Below are 16,516 nucleotides of genomic sequence, written 5' to 3'. Positions count from 1 at the left end.
AGTGCTGCTTAATAAAACAGGAGCACTTTTCATCTTCATCTGATGACCTGTCAAGCCAAATTGGCCCTTATAGACAGTAGAGGACTGGGAGGAGCAGGTTTCCATGCGAGGCCAATAAATAATGATTATTTACTCCATCTGATCTAGATTGATACTTGGTTGTGTTTAATGTGGCGCAGTCACATACGCTGCACTTGTTTGATCTTTGCTGTCATAGAATGTTTTTAATGCAGGCTTGAGCATAAAAAATAGTCACTTGTTATAAAGTGAAAGATGGAGTGGAGAAGATCTGCATTGACAGCTGTCTACTGCTAGGAACTGTGGAATTGTGGGTTGCTGTGACCAGCAGTGTCCACTAGAGGCCGCTGTTTTTTTAGTGCAACCACAGTGGGGTGCTGTAACCCATCATCAGTAGTAAGTCTGTGCCCTTGCCTTCCTTTCAAAACATAATTACTTCAGCCAGAATTGGTCCAACCGGCCCAAGCCCCATCCGTTAGACTCTTCCTGTGAGTGCTAATGAGAACAGCTCAGACGGCTCAGGAAATGAAAGAGGAGGAAAATGAGAGACAATAGTGACACAGACGGGTTGACATGGCATGTCAATTTGACCTGGGGATGAAACTGACAGAGAAGACAGGGAGGCAATCATATACACATACGCAGCAGTCACACTGTGCTTGGCTTGATGCCTCTAATTCCATATTCAGATCTCATTTACACTGCAAAGGTCACACATGCCTCATTTCTACATAAAATGAAGGAGCCTGTAAGTGTCTGAAACTAAACCACCTTTTCACACTGTGTGAATCAGTTTTTTGGCGTCGCAGAAGAACCCTGCTGCTTTTCTCCTCGCCACCGCAAAGGACACATCCCCTTTTGCCTCCTGCAGGTCATTCTCCAGAGGAAGCCTCTGTCAGAGTCTGTCATCAGCGCCAGCTGTGCCTTAGTGGATCCAGCATATAGATAGGCATTTTTATTTGCAGCTTGTCAAGCTATCTTTGGGGAAAGATAGAAATGGTAGCAATTCAATACATACAATTTTTGTTAATTATTTTTTTTAATGTGATAAAAATAGTGCAATTGATCTGTGTGATTTGTGTGAAAGTATACACTGGACAGATTGCTGTAGATGATCAATATATTGACTTTCTAAAGCCTCTTTTAGTAATGTGTATTTAATGCTTAACTCATAGGTTAATGTCTGAATTGCCTTCATTTGGGCGAATTTCTCTGCAATTATTGGGATATGTAATTAGTCGGATTAACTAATCACCATGTGATGTCATTAAGTCAATTAAAATTTTCAATCGATTGACAGCACCAGTTAAAACATCCCTTGTGCTGTGCTGTCAACACGAATTTGACAGGAGATGCTGTCATCCTGACCAAAGCAAACAAGAAGGAAAATGTGACACTGATAAATGTTTTTATGTGACTGCTGGGAAGGTTGTGATGGTGCCCTTCATGTTTATGATTGTGAGTTGTATTTTATTATTTATTGATTTGCCCTATTTTGATTGAGACCCATGAGATGGAGGTAGAGAAGCCAGTTTTTTAACATCACTCAGTAATCGAGGTCATACACATATGCTCACTTATTTCTCTATGGATTTTGCTTGTGTTCACCTACAAATGAGCACTGAGCGTCAGTTGCTGGAGCATCTCTTGAGATCAGAGGAGTGAGGTTTACTTGCACAGCAACTACTAGCTGGCCATTACATAAATATACACATAGTTTAGTCATGAAACTCTAGATGGTGCAGGCTGATGGGTCCTTAACGCAAGCTGATGAAAATTACAGCATTAACTACATGGCTCAAGCTGATTGGTCATGTGTATTTTAACTGCATTTCCTTACAATGGTTTAAGTTTCAGTAACCTTATGTTCAAAATAAAACATTTTTGAGATCCTAAGCCTGTCAAAGTAATGATTTGAAGTTTAGAAAGTTAGCAAGCCAGATGTTAAGTAACTATCTTTACTGATTCTGTGAGTGAGTTCATCTGTGGCTCGTTGGGCAATTCATTGAAAAGAACCGCATTTAGTCATTCATTCACAAACTGCACTATTGCTTGTGTTCGTTGCATGCAACTAGTGTGGACAATGCAATACAGAGTTTAGCTGTGTCTGAATTCCCGTAGCTTCGGAGTATGAATTGAATTCGATGATGAACTTCAAGGCCGTTGATGGAGTGCGTTCTATGTATGCAGGTGAGTTAATGCTGTTTTTCTGAACTTTCCTGATTACAAAAAAATATCACGGATTCCACAAAAATATTAGCAGCACAACTGTTTTCAATATCAATAATGTTAATTCATAAATCAATTCAATAATCAATAAATGTTTCTTGAGCTCCAAATCATCATTGTAGAACAATTTCTGAAGGATCATGTGACGCTACAGACTGGAGTAATGGCGGCTGAAAATTCAGCATTGCCATCACAGGAATAAATTAAATTATAAAATAAATTACATTAAATATTAACATATCATTGTTCATTTTTTAGGTTAATTATGCAATTCCTGGGTCTGAATTCCCGTACCTTCGGAGTATGAATTTAATTAAATGATGAACTTCAACATCATAAAACAAATTTGATTATGTTGGGTGTTTGTTTTAATGGATTATGGAGCAAAAAAATTCACCAGCCCTACTCAGTCAAGTCTACCCCACTCCTTTTAATCGTCTGTCACAGACAATATAGAAATACAGAAGCTCCCAGATTGAAACAGCAAAAACTGAGAAGAATCAGTTTAGATGAAACGCTGTTCTTGAACAAAGGCACTAAGATGTGACAAGCTCTTGCTGCTCTTCTGTCATTCACGCAGAGTGTTTTCTCAAACCGCTTTTTGAGTTGCGGTGTTACTTTTTGATGGGCTTCTGCCGTCTAACTCCTATGGATGACCCTGTGTCCTCTGCCAGCATCATCCCGACTGTACTGACACTGACACTGACACGAAATGACAAAAACACTGTGTGTATGTCTGTTAATGTGTGACAATGCAAACATAACCCTAGCAATGACCTCTCCTGGGATGTCTCTCAGCGGATACACACGTCACCCCACACTGCTGAGAAGGCAAACGGCTCTCATCAGAGTGGACAGGCCAAGGGAGCAACTCACGGCAGCCTTTTACTGCTGTCACTCAAACGCTATTCCTTTCCTCTCTCATTTACCATCCAGCTCTCAATTTCCAAACCTTTGATTTATGGTCTGAGAAAGAAAGAGAGAGAGAGAGAGCTAAGAAAGCTTTGATCTTGTGTTGTATTTATTCTGTGGATTGAATGCAATGCTGATGATGTTTAGGCTGCTTTTCACATTCTTCTTCATCTGCATGCATCCATTGCTGAAATAGGGCTGATTTTCACTGCTCCCCCCGAGGCCGATAAAGAAATGATAAAACATGTATGACTCTGGCTAGATGATTACTGTTGTCTGTTTGTCTGATTCTGAGCTGCACCTTTGTTCTGCTGTTTGTTAGGACCATCAATTTAACATGTTAATTAAGCGCAGTTAATTATAACAAAAGTGATCAATTATGCCCACTGATCTGTATGTAATCTGCACTCTAGCTGCTTTCATGCATTTAAAAATGCTGGACATAGTGCATCAGAATAGAACAGAATGGAAGAGATCACAGAAAAATGAAAATAATGTAATTTATTTCAAAACACTGCTTCAGGAAGCTTCGGAGCGTTATGAATCAGCATGTCGAATCAGCGGTTCGGAGCGCCATAGTCACGTGAATTCAGCAGTTTGGCGGTTTGACACGCGATCCGAATCATGATTCGACACGCTGATTCATAACGCTCCGAAGCTTCCTGAAGCAGTGTTTTGAAATCGGCCATGACTATATAAGTCGTTATTTTGTTTTTTTGGCGCACCAAAAATATTCTCGTCGCTTTATAATATTAATATTGAAGCACTGTACTCACATGAACTGATTTACATATGTTTTTAGTACATTAATGGATCTTGAGAGAGGAAATGTCATTGCTGGCTATGCAGGCCTCACTGAGTCATCGGATTTCAACAAAAATATCTTAATTTGTGTTCCAAAGATTAACAAAGGTCTTACGGGTGTGGAACGGCATGAGAGTGAGTAATAAATGACATTTTTTTCATTTTTGGGTGAACTAACCCTTTAATACTTTTATTCAGCAAGGACACATTAAATGGATCAAAAGTGACAATAAAAACTTTAATTGTTACAAAAATATTCTCTTTCAAATAAATGCTGTTTTTCTGAACTTTCTCCCCCGGTTTCACAGACAAGGTTTAAGCCAGTCCTAGACTAAAATTCATGTTTGAGCTGTTTGAACTGAAAGTAACTTGGATCGACATATCTTAAAATATGTCAGAGCCATTGTCTCAAGATGCACACCAGTAATGTTTTTTTCTAGTGAACGTTTATGGAAGCTACTTAAATGCCCTAATTAAACTAAGGCCTAATCCTGGCTTAGGCTAAGTCCTGTCTGTGAAACAGGGCCTCTATTTATCGAAGAATCTTGAAAAGTACCACGGTTTCCACAAAAATTTTAAGCAACACAATTGTTTTCGATATCAATAATAATAAATGTTTCTTGAGCAACAAATCATCATTTTAGAACAATTTCTGAAGGTTCATGTGACACTAAAGACTGGAGTAATGGCTGCTGAAAATTCAGCTTTGCCATCACAGGAATAAATTACATTTTAAGAGATATTAACATAGAGAACAGTTTCAATATTTTTCACAATATTACTGCAGCCTTGGTGAGCATAAGATACGTCTTTCAAAGACAAAAAAGCCAGTTAGCTAGTTTAACTAACTTCCATTAAAAAGCCAGATCAAGAATAGCACATTTCCACCACCTTGACTGGAGTGTGAAGCACAGAAAAATAATGGCCTTCGCCACAGTTTTACTGTAGCTTTTCTTGAATGTTTAATTTTCATTTTTAGTTTAACTATGCCTTTAAGGCTCTTGAGATGTGTTAATACAGTGTTTTTCAAAGTGTTAATACTGTAAAAGTTTTAAATTATCTTGATAATGATCTTTATATTTACGATTTTGTGTTGGGATTGTAAAAAAAAAAAAAAAAAATCATTCATTTGAGGAATTATTGAGCACATATCATGTAATTTTTTTCTTGATCAACAAGCCTATCTTTTTATCAGTGCATCCGTGAATACATTTGTGTTTTACGTGATACCATAAATCTAAGAGTGTTTTCCTAAAATACAATCTGTGATGTAAGACTGATGGTAAGACTTTTCCCCCATTGTGCTCTGGTAGACTGCTAATTGTAGCAGATCTAATGTCTGATTTGCTTAAACCTCTCTCTGTTGTCTCAGCACGGTTATGGTTTGGACAAGAATGCTTTGTTGTTGTTTTTGTGTTGACGTTAATTAGAATAAATTAAGCAAGTGTCTTGATGCGTGTGCGAATGAGAGAGAGCGAAGCTGGCTTCTGATTGAAGTGGAAATGGCAGTACCTGAAAACTGGCTCATCGCCAGAGCGAGTGAACGAGAGTTTGGGCCACGGCAGGGTCAGAGTCGTAGACTACACTGAGAGTAATTTGTACGCTCGTCGTGGGGCTGGGCAGCCATCTTAGAGTGCTGTCTAGACTGCAGAGAAGATCCAAAGCCTGCTGGGGCCACACAAACTGCCATTCATGACAAATTACTGTTGTATTAAACCTCAGACTACAGAGGCACAAAGCTTGCTGTCCACACACTGGATTCTTGGCATGTTTTGAAAAGGTTTGGGAGGGAAAACTAACAGTAAACAAACAACTTCCACCTGGGAATCTTTCTGTGTTGAAACAAAATTATCAGTCTTGCGTGTGTGTGTTTTTTTTTTAACAGTGGGAGATGTTGAATTATTGCATTAGTAAAGACTTTATCAGAGCTTGCTTAGCGCACATTTTTTCATTGTGAGAATGGAGCTGCTTGGAATAACAGCCATGTGGATATTTATCAAGCTTGCCAGCATTGCCGGCTATAAAGCATTAGTGGGGGTGGAATCCTCTTTTAGGTATCAGAGGTTACTAATGGTGATGTAGTACTAGCTCTCCGTCCTATAATAAGTAGCTGCGTATAACGCACACTCGAGCACTGATAACAGTACTCCACCCTACACAACACTGTTTTAGATGACTCTTTAATACATTACACATGAATTCATCCTGTTAGTATGGATGGCAGTGAATGAGTGGGTGTGATTTAAGGGTCATTCCTGATATGTAGTATGCTAACTTTTGAGCCTTGTCAATATGAGAAAAATGTATGACTGTTGTATTTTAAATGATTAGTTCACCCAAAAATGAAATGCGTTTACTCACCTCATGTGATTCCAAACCTATGGAAGCCTGTTTCAAGCCTGTAAAAAATGGTAAGGTACTTGCAGCTGTTTTATGTATTTTTATTTATTTTTATTTATTTATTTATTTTTGTAATTGGGATTTTATGTTGCAATTTTGAATGTTTATCTCATAATTGCGAGTTTATATCTCACAATGTGATTAAATTTCGCAGTTTCACATTTTTCCCCTCATAATTGCGACATATCTCACAATGTGACTTCATATCTCGCAATTAGCAATTTGTTTTGTATTTGTGATTTTATCATAAAATTTCAGATTTGTTTCTCATAATAGGCCTACCTAACAATATGACTTTACATCACAATTGCAAATTTGTTTCGTGTAATTGTGATTTTTATGTTGCAATTTCAAATTTTTGATTGAGTTTAAATCTCACAATGTGATTGTTTGGCAGTTTCAGATTTTCCCCTCATAATTCTGACTTTATCTCACAATGTGACCTCATAATTGTCATAATTGTAAAATTGTGACTATTTCTCATTTGTAAACTTTGTTTTATATAATTGCATCATTATTTCTCATAATTGAGAATCTCAGTGTTACTCAATCTCTCATATGTGACATATTACATTTGATCTCATAATTTACATAATTACTATTTAATCACATTTTTTCTGTAATTAATCACGGTTAAAAACATTGGAGTTTTTACTGGTGCTGATGTCTCTATGAAATTGATGTTTTTTTTTTTTTTTTTAAACATTAATTATAGACATTCAACATTACAGTATAACTAAAAGCTATCAATTTCAACATTTATTATGCTTTAAGAAATAGCAACTTTTAATTTAAGTGAACATAAAACAATCTTCACATAAACCCCTTATAATAAATAGTGATAATAAATATAAACACCTTATAATAAAAGTGATTATCCAATGTGAAAAATGTTTGAAAGATCATAAACAGCACTCAGGACAAAAAAAAAAAGGGCCTAGTAAAATATTTTAAAATTCTCCCTATGTTCATTAATGTCTTAATACACTGGTCAAAATAGGTTGAAGACATGAAAATGTACTGCATAACAGGAATGACTCTTAAAACACTGTTGTAACCGGTAAATCTATAACTGTTTATTCCTCACAGTGAATAGGGAATGATGGATTATTTCCAGTCAAAGAAACAATTTTTCAAGGCGAGGATGGAGCATGTCCAAATAAAACAGTGACCTTAAGGCCAGAGTACCTAACAAACACTTCCACGGTCAGGAGACCAAGAGGTCAACAGATCTAGTTTAAGCTGTGCTGACCCCGTGACCCCACCATGGGAAATCTTCCAAATGGCTGACTCACACCGAAACGCTATTCTATCTTATTCCATTCATTGTTTCTTACAGTCTCTTTCTTTCTCATTCTCTTTTTCCTCAACCTTTGTCTCTCCAATCCCCAGCCTCTTCCATGTGTCATTGTCTTTTTCTCTCTCTTTGTCCTTTGCTTGCTTGCTTGCTTGTTTAGCAGCATGAGAATAAAAGAACAATACCAAAACACAAAACAGAAGAGAAATATGTGCAGGAGATATCTGAAACTCAATTAGGCTAATTTGAATACCTCTCCTTGTTAATGAGATGTAGGCTACCGAACACTAGATCATTCTAAAAGACGAAATGTAGTAAAAAACAACACTAAAAGAGCTCAGTTTGATTAATCAGCATAGCGCTATATCTGTATTTGAAACTATAATGGCATTTTAACTATTAATTTTAGAGTAATAAGCCTCTGTGATTTGAACTGACAGTGTAGTACAACATGAAGGGCATCATTTTGTTGTGTTATATTTTGTCTCTTGTGCCTTTCTGTGTCTGATACTCTTGTTCTCCGTCTCTTCCTTCGGTTCGCCTTTTTTTTTTTTTTCTTATTCACACACACCAGAAATAGCTTACAAAAATGTGTTTATTTGCCAGAGATCATGCAGAGCTTCCTTAACAAGCTGCATCCTCTTTTCTTGTCCTCATTGCAAAGATGTGCTTTCTCGGCTAGACCAACAAGAAAACGGGGGTTAGTTTTGTTTGAGTAATCCTCAGGGTACAAGCATGTGCATAGAGTCCAAGATCAAGTGAATGTAATTGTGATAATTATTCGCTCCATATGAAAGTTTCATGAGGCAGTTTAAAAGATGCAAAGTCAATATGGTTTAGCCAGAGGTGATGCCTCTGGTTGCTTTCAAAGTTCTTTGGTGAAACCACATTTAGATCAGTTTATCTGCAGAGCTGCAGCAGAACGATCCCTGGTGGACCGAGCTTTCGGCATAGCGTGATCACATGCCTTGTTTCAATCTCTAGTTGCAAAACCGCACTGTGCATGTTTAAACAGCAAGTTTTGGCAGGAAATTGCGTACATGGGTCACTTGTCAGAAAAGTTGCTCCAGCTACTTTGATGCGTGTATGGTATGGGAGTAGCATAGGTTAGTTCTTACAACGAGCGAGAAAGGTTGACATAGAGCAGGCTAAATAACAAGGGAATCACCTGTTCAAAACAAATGCCGAACAGAGGAGAGTCTGCTGGCAAAAAGAGAATGTGACAGAACACATAATAAAATGAGAACCAACATTGGCTTAGCTTTTTGGAGATAGCAAGAACTAAGGGATTTAAAATGTTGTAAAAGCGACGCAGAGATGAGAAGAGTTTTCTTACACCGTGACTACATTACGAATCATATTTGTAGCATCGTGCCGCAACAGCTAGAAGCTGTATACAATGGACGGAACAAAGTTGCGTTGCAAATACATTTGTCCTTCATATGAGAAGTATCTCAAGTGCTTGGAGTACGTAATCATAAATAGAACGAGGCATCAGTTTACTGTCGAGGATTTGTAACTGTGTATCTAGTGTAGACAGCATCACTGATGATAATGGGTTCTATTGTCTTTTCACGAGTTCACATGTATTTAATTCAAGAATAAAAGTTATACGTATTTGGCGTGCTGTACTGGGGGAGGGCTCCGAGCTCAGAATATTGGCCCGAACCCAAAGTACTCCCCCCGGTGTGGTAAAAATAGATAGAACTCGAAGTGAGGAGATGGGGTGGAGAAGGGATGCTGATAAACTCTCAGAAGAACAGAGGTAAGTCTGCTGTATTTATACTTCTTGTTATGGTAGAGTTGATTAACTGAGTGCTCTCCACCTGTGCTAATCAGGTTAATTATCTGAACCTGCTCCTCCCGAATCTTGTTAATAAAACATCATTTGTTGCACTGCATCGTGTCGCTTTCGTCCGGTGTAGACACTAGGGATGCCACAATTCTCAATATTATATTGAAACGTTTGATATGACATCCATGGTCCAATACGTGCTTGTGAATTGCAATTTTTTTTTTTTTTTTTCTTTAGTTTTTCCTCTATGCACAGTTACTTCCATGTTTTTCCTCAGGGCACATATTTATATCCAGTGTTGCGTCCTAAGCCATTGTTCCTTACCTAGAGCTGTCAAAATGACTGAGGAGAAGATTAATTTTTAGTGTTGCTGCTTACAAAAACCACAGATTACTGTAAATGATATCCATCGCATTGTGAGGCTGTCAGCTGCCACACTGTCCAGTAAAATGGAGAAGGGCATTAAATGTTTCTAGTCAACAACTTTGAGGGTGAGTATTATGCTATTTTTGAAAAATTCCAGTCTGGATTTATGAAAAATCATAGTACTGAGTCTGCACTTCTAAAAGTATTAAATGACATTTTTTTTATTTGTTGACTCTGGGAACTCAGTAATTTTAGTGCTCTTAGATTTGAGTGCAGCTTTTGATACAGTTGATCATGATATTCTTTTATCCCGCCTTGAAAAGTGTCTGGGCATCCAACCCTGACAGCAACATAATGTCGGCCCACATCTGGTCCATGTGTAATCCACATGTATCAGATGTGGGCCGGATCTGGGCCACATTATGTTGCTGTCTGGGAAGGAACTGCCCTTAGCTGGTTCAGATTTTATCTTAGTAATAAAACCTTTTCAGTAGGTATTGGTCATGCTGTTTCATCTGTAGCACCCCTTACCTGTGGTGTTCCCCAAGGATCTATTCTGGCTCCCATTTTGTTTTCATTTTACATGCTTCCACTAGGTTAAATTTTTAGGAAGTGTGGAGTGTCTTTTCATTTTTATGCAGATGACACCCAAATCTATTTACCTTTAAAACATAATGACAAGCAAGGCCTAGAAACCTTGCATGCTTAGCTGATGTACGATCTTTGAACTTTTTGCATTTAAATGAGGGTAAGACTGAAGTAATTGTCTTTGGGCCCTCAGTGGGAAAAGGAAAACCAAATATTAATTGTGGTCATTTAAATTCTTATATCAAACCAACTGTGAAAAATTTGGGAGTTCTTTTTGATTCTTCCCTTAAGTTTGACCAACATATAAATTAAGTAGTTAAGTCATGTTTTTTTCATCTTAAACTTTTGTCAAAAGTTAAAACTTTCCTGTCTTTTAAGGATATTGAAAGAGTCACACATGCTTTTGTTTTATCTCGATTGGACTACTGTAACTCATTGTATGTTGGATTACCTCAATCCTCCATGTCACGGCTTCAGATGGTCCAAAATGCCGCAGCCAGGTTTTTTAACTGGGGTTCGTAAACGAGAACACATTACTCTGATTTTAGTGTCTCTTAATTGGTTGCCAGTGCGTTATAGAATTGAATTTAAGATTTTGCTGTTTGTTTTTAAGTCTTTAAATGGTCTGGCACCTTCCTATTTGTCAGACCTTTTAAACGTGAATAAGTCAGTTAGATGCTTGCGATCCTCAGACAGTATTACTCTGTCTTATCCAAGATCAAGATTTAAGTTGAGAGGTGACCGTGCGTTTGCAGTGGCCGGTCCTAAGTTATGGAGCAGTCTTCCTTTATCTGTAAGATCTGCTTTGTCTGTATATGATTTTAAATTGAAGTTACAGTCTTGTCTTCTTACTCTTGCATTTCATTCATTATAACTTTTGATTTCTTAAATTTAGTGATGTCTTTTTATTATTACTGTGTCTTTTATTTTATTCTTTTCTCTGTACAGCACAGTGGTCAACTTTTGTTGTGTTTATTTGTGCTTTATAAATAAATGAAATGATTGTCTACTAGCAAATCTAGCTAATAATGCTGTATAACGCCAATTTTACCTTTTACACCGATTTGATCAGCACTTCAATAGAGTTAAACTTTAAAAGCCATTCACCTCAAGGAAGCAGAAATGATGAGTTCACCTCTCGAGTCTTTGGGTCTGAGTCATTTCGGTCATCCTGTGACAGCCCATAGGCTAGGCTATGCAGTCTGTACCGGAAACAGAAATGAGTTCACCTCTCGAATCTTTGGGTCTGAGCCATTCGTTCTTCTGTCATGTGACGTGGCAGACGTATTGGATACAGAAATTAGTTAATAATTCCCAATCTTCCTTACAAACGAGCACATAGTTTTTTTCTTTACTCTTACAGTTGTGCTTCTGGTCTCAGATTTCTTACAATTTATAAATTTGTGAGCTGCCAGTGTTCATTTTTATATATTTATTTTATATTATACAATACACTAGGAATGTGTACAAGTGGAATCTTTTTTTGCTTTTAAGTAAAATAAAGAAAGAGTATTGCAATAAAAAATAGTATTGTTCCTGTTGCCTGTAAGCAGAACAAAAAACACCAACAGAACTGAACTGAACCTAAAACCTTTGTTAAAAAACTGAGGTATGTATTGAACCCTGGGCTAACTGTATTGTTGCATCCCTAGTAGACATGGTGTTACTCCACAGGTAAGTATGTTATTTTATTGAACAGATAAATTGCCATATGTAGCTCTCTAACAGAGTTCATTGTAAAGCATTATCTATTGTGAAGGGTCAAGGGAATTTATTTTCAAGGAAGTACCATGTCTATTAATGGGTAAAGCTACAGTAACGTCATTCAGCTAGTCAGATTGAGATCCTTTCCATCTAAACACAGTTGCCACAAACTATATATTCATTCACAGTCACGCAGAGCCCAAGAACAACCAAAACCATGTTTGTCTGCAAAATGCATGCAAAATATTGCCAAATATTTCATAGTGTACCTTTAAATAGCCCAATAAACAATTAAATAATAAAATAATTTAATTATACAAATTTGTATTGTTGTCTATTTCGTTAAAATATTTTTTGTAATTATAATTTTTTATTACACATTATATTTGTTGAGCAAATGTAAAAAAAAAAAAAAAATCTACATTCAATTTCCAATTTCAAATGCCTTGGCAAGTACTCCACCTTTATTTTGCAATTTGATATTTATCATATGGTGGCCAGTATTCTCACATCCCAAGCCTTGGCAAATGATCACATCTATTAATTTAGAAATAATTGTGTATTTCTGCCTCTAATTTCTTGGAGACACCCACTGAGACTCGGTTCATATGTTATTTAGCCTCGCTGCACTCATGCATAGAGCCCCTTCTCTCCTCAGCTCATGATTTCCTGTAATGGTATTTGCATCAGAAATTAGATACCATCTTTCTAATTAAGCTCATAAGCATAATCTCATTGCTCTTATCAATTCTGCTGTACACGAGTTCAAAAAGCACACTAACATCAGTGGGGAGAGGCATCACAAAGCCAAAACACATAATGCTTATCTTTCATCTGATAATGTGGATATGTGCATGAGAAATGGAAAATGTGTGTGGTTACTAACAGAGCAGTTGCTACTTGAGTTTTGCCGCTTTTCATTTTATGGAAAATAGTGTCTCAAAGGCCCCCAGTGAGCAAGACTGCAAAAACTGTAAGATGTTTTTAGGGGGGTGAGGAAGAAACCCTAGGAGGAACTTACAGACTCAGCAGGTGGATCCCACCTCCTCAGGCTCAGATTTAAAGTGCCCTTATTATGCTTTTTTTTTTAGATAATACCTTTCATGTAGTGTGTAATAGCTGTTTGTGAATGTGAAAGTAAAATATCTGCAAAATTTTAAAGACCAAAGTGCACAACAAATGGAGTTGTTGTCTTCCAAAAGAAAGAACCAATTCTCAACTGCTTGAAACAGTCATTATCAGTCTCCTTCATATCACTATGTATACAAGAGGAAGCCTCCTGTGCTGAAATTCAGATATGGTAATGGGCGTTTCATTTCTGATGCGCTGTAAGCGGTTGACCAATCACAACAGACTGGGCCATCTGACCAATCAGAGCAGAGTAGGCTCACGGAAAGGAGGGGTTTAGAGAGACCTGATCATTTATCAAACCATTTAAAACCCTGTGAAATAAAGATGTAATGTATGTACAAAAATTAAAGTATGTTTGAGCTTGGATGCATGTAAACCTGTTGTAGGAAACCTCCAAAACAAAATTAAGAACTTTTAAAATACCATAATAGGGGCACTTTAAATAAGTATGCATAAGCAAAGTTAGTTACATATGCAGTAATTGGTCACGATTGTTTAATAAATGAGTTAATGTGTTAGTAATTGTAGTATTTGTCAGCTGGAGTGATGCAGGCATTGGTCAGGGAAGCGTCTATCACTGTCTGGGTGTATTGGCGCTAGGTGTGGCACAAAGTCAGTTTGGAATGGAGAGTAACACAGATGCAACAAATTAGTTGCATCTGTTGTTTGTTAATTCTGTGTTGCCAGAGGAAAGGCTTAGAGTAAACCATTTTTAAATCATATGTATCTCATTATGATATTGACAGCCTAGGCTTTATGTCACATCACTAATCCTGGTTTATTGAAAACAGTCTATTCACTGTGAATTTCATTGTGAAAATCCAATTTGATGGGTTTTATTTACCATGAAATAAATTTGAATATTTTTAAATTTTATCTGTCACATACTTACTTTGTATACTCACCGGAACAATTTTTAATCAACTCCGTGATATGAAGTAATTTCACTGTATTTTATTGAGACCTTTTCTGCATTGTTATGGTTAGACATAAAATGTGTTTGTCATTTTGTGAGTGTTAGTCGGATATAAAACATGTCTTAAATCATTTAATTCTACACTGGTGCACGTTCCTTTGACAATAACAACAAATATGAAAATTAGCATTTTCTTGTGAACAGTGACACTAGAGTTATGATCAAGTATATTAAAGTAGTCACATATGTTTCCCTGATCTATGAATGTGAAGTTCCCTCTCTATGTAATCAACCTCACTGTCAACTTCACATCAAGCTCTGTCTCACCTGGGAGGAACTCGGAGTCAGTCTGTTGTGCACATATACACCTTTCATCTGCTGTATGAAGAGCCCTTTGGTGCTCATTTAAAAAGTTTTACACAAGACAGACCTTCTGTGAGCTACAAGGTTGTTAATCAATGGCTGAGGCCATGAGCTAGCACTATTTTATAACATATATTTTAAACAATCATGTTTAACAGCAGACATTACCCATGATTCAACAAAGAAATCTCCAGAAATCAGAAAATCGTGACAAGCAAAATCCAACAAAAGAGCTGTTTAGTGCCCACTCTCATAAAGCACTGCAAAGGACATAATCTAGTCAATGTCCATGCACTCTTAGGCTACTTAAATATTTATAAATATTAGTTTTATTCTAGTATCATTGAGATACTATTATAGTTTTTATTAACTCTTTCCCGGAATTGACAAGATTTTCTGTCATTTATAACATCGCTTCCCCGCAATTGACAGGTTTTCCGGCAATCCCTGTTTTCACTGTTTTATGGCAGGGGTACTTCTGAAATAGTACAGAATCTCTGGATTCAAAAACAAGTGAAGAAGATCTGTATAAACCAGAAGGAGTGGACAGAAGATTGCTTACGCAATTATAAGCTAACTTGATCATCAAATAATTAACAGCGTTACCGAATGAAATGTTCAATCCACAAAATGGTATGGGGGCGTTGATGGGATCGATCTACACAATCAATGGTCTGAATCTGATCCAATCAAAGTCTTTCACAAAAATGCAATTTTCTCAGGGTTTTTTTTATTTTTTATTATTAAATATGAAACACCCAGATTCAAATGCTGATAAAATAAGAATGAAGCTAGAATATGAAGCAGTTGAGGCCTAATGGTTAGAGAGTCAGACTGGTAACCTGAAGGTTGTGGGTTTGAGTCTCAATACTGGCAGGAAATGACTGACGTGCCCTTGAGCAAGGCACCTAACCTCCAATTGCTCCCTGGGTGCTGCAGCAAAAATGGCTGCCCACTGCTCCAGGTGTGTGTGTGTGTTTACTTCTCACTATATATATATTCTTTAAATGCAGAGGCTGTTATTTCTTTTGATATACTGAAAGTTGAAATGAAAAGTTGGCCATGAAAGTTTTGTGACGGTGCTGGCTGGCAACTTTTTTTTAGAAACTGCTGGTGGGAAAAAGAGTTAATATTTTCAATTAATTACTTTTTTTCTGTTTTCATTTTAATTTTATTCAAAGTTTCAGTAATTTTTTTTTAAAATGTCTATATAGTTTTTTATATTTTTTTTATTTCAGTTTTAGTTATTTTAGTACATCAGCTTAAACTAAATAAAAATGAGAAGTGCTGCTTTTGCAACCAGTTGAAATATATATATATTTTAAAATTTAATTTTAGGTAAAGTTTATTTTATTTTAGGTTTTTTTTTATGGTTTTAGTTTTAGGTGCTGTTTACATGACACCGTTTTTAACTAAAAACAGAAAACTTTTTATGCGTTTCGACCATTAATTTATACGGCAATGGCGTTTTGTTGGCCTGAAAATGCAAGCTTTTGAAAACGTGTTTCAAAGTGCAAGTTTTTGAAAAATATACCGTTATGGTCTCCATGTAAACTACAAAAACACAAATTTAAGAAAATGGTGATGTCATGCATATATATTCATTCAACAACTTTAAATGAATAGTTTTATATTTATCCATTTTAATTCAATTGTCATTCGCAATGCTTCATGTGAATGTTGTTCTTTCCCTCATTAAAATCAATAAGTATACAAAAAAATTATTTCTATTTTTCTGAAAAAAGTTGCTCCTTTTTTGTTGTTGGACAGGTAAGGGAGTTAATGAGACAGCGACAGCTGCAGGTCAAAATACCCCACACCCTAACAGGCAGCTTTCGCGACCAACTGTAAAGACCTTTCTGAACGCCCATTACTCCGACCTGCACATAATCATTGTGTAGACCACTGTGTAAAATTCACTAGTATCAGTGTAATTTACATAAAACTCAAGAGACGATCATGCTGAACCATATCAATAGATGACAGTGCAGCG

The sequence above is a fragment of the Ctenopharyngodon idella genome, chromosome 12 (assembly GCF_019924925.1).
Source record: "Ctenopharyngodon idella isolate HZGC_01 chromosome 12, HZGC01, whole genome shotgun sequence".
Classification (NCBI taxonomy): domain Eukaryota; kingdom Metazoa; phylum Chordata; class Actinopteri; order Cypriniformes; family Xenocyprididae; genus Ctenopharyngodon; species Ctenopharyngodon idella.
The sequence above is the reverse complement of the archived record's forward strand: the minus strand, read 5'-3'. Positions refer to the sequence as shown.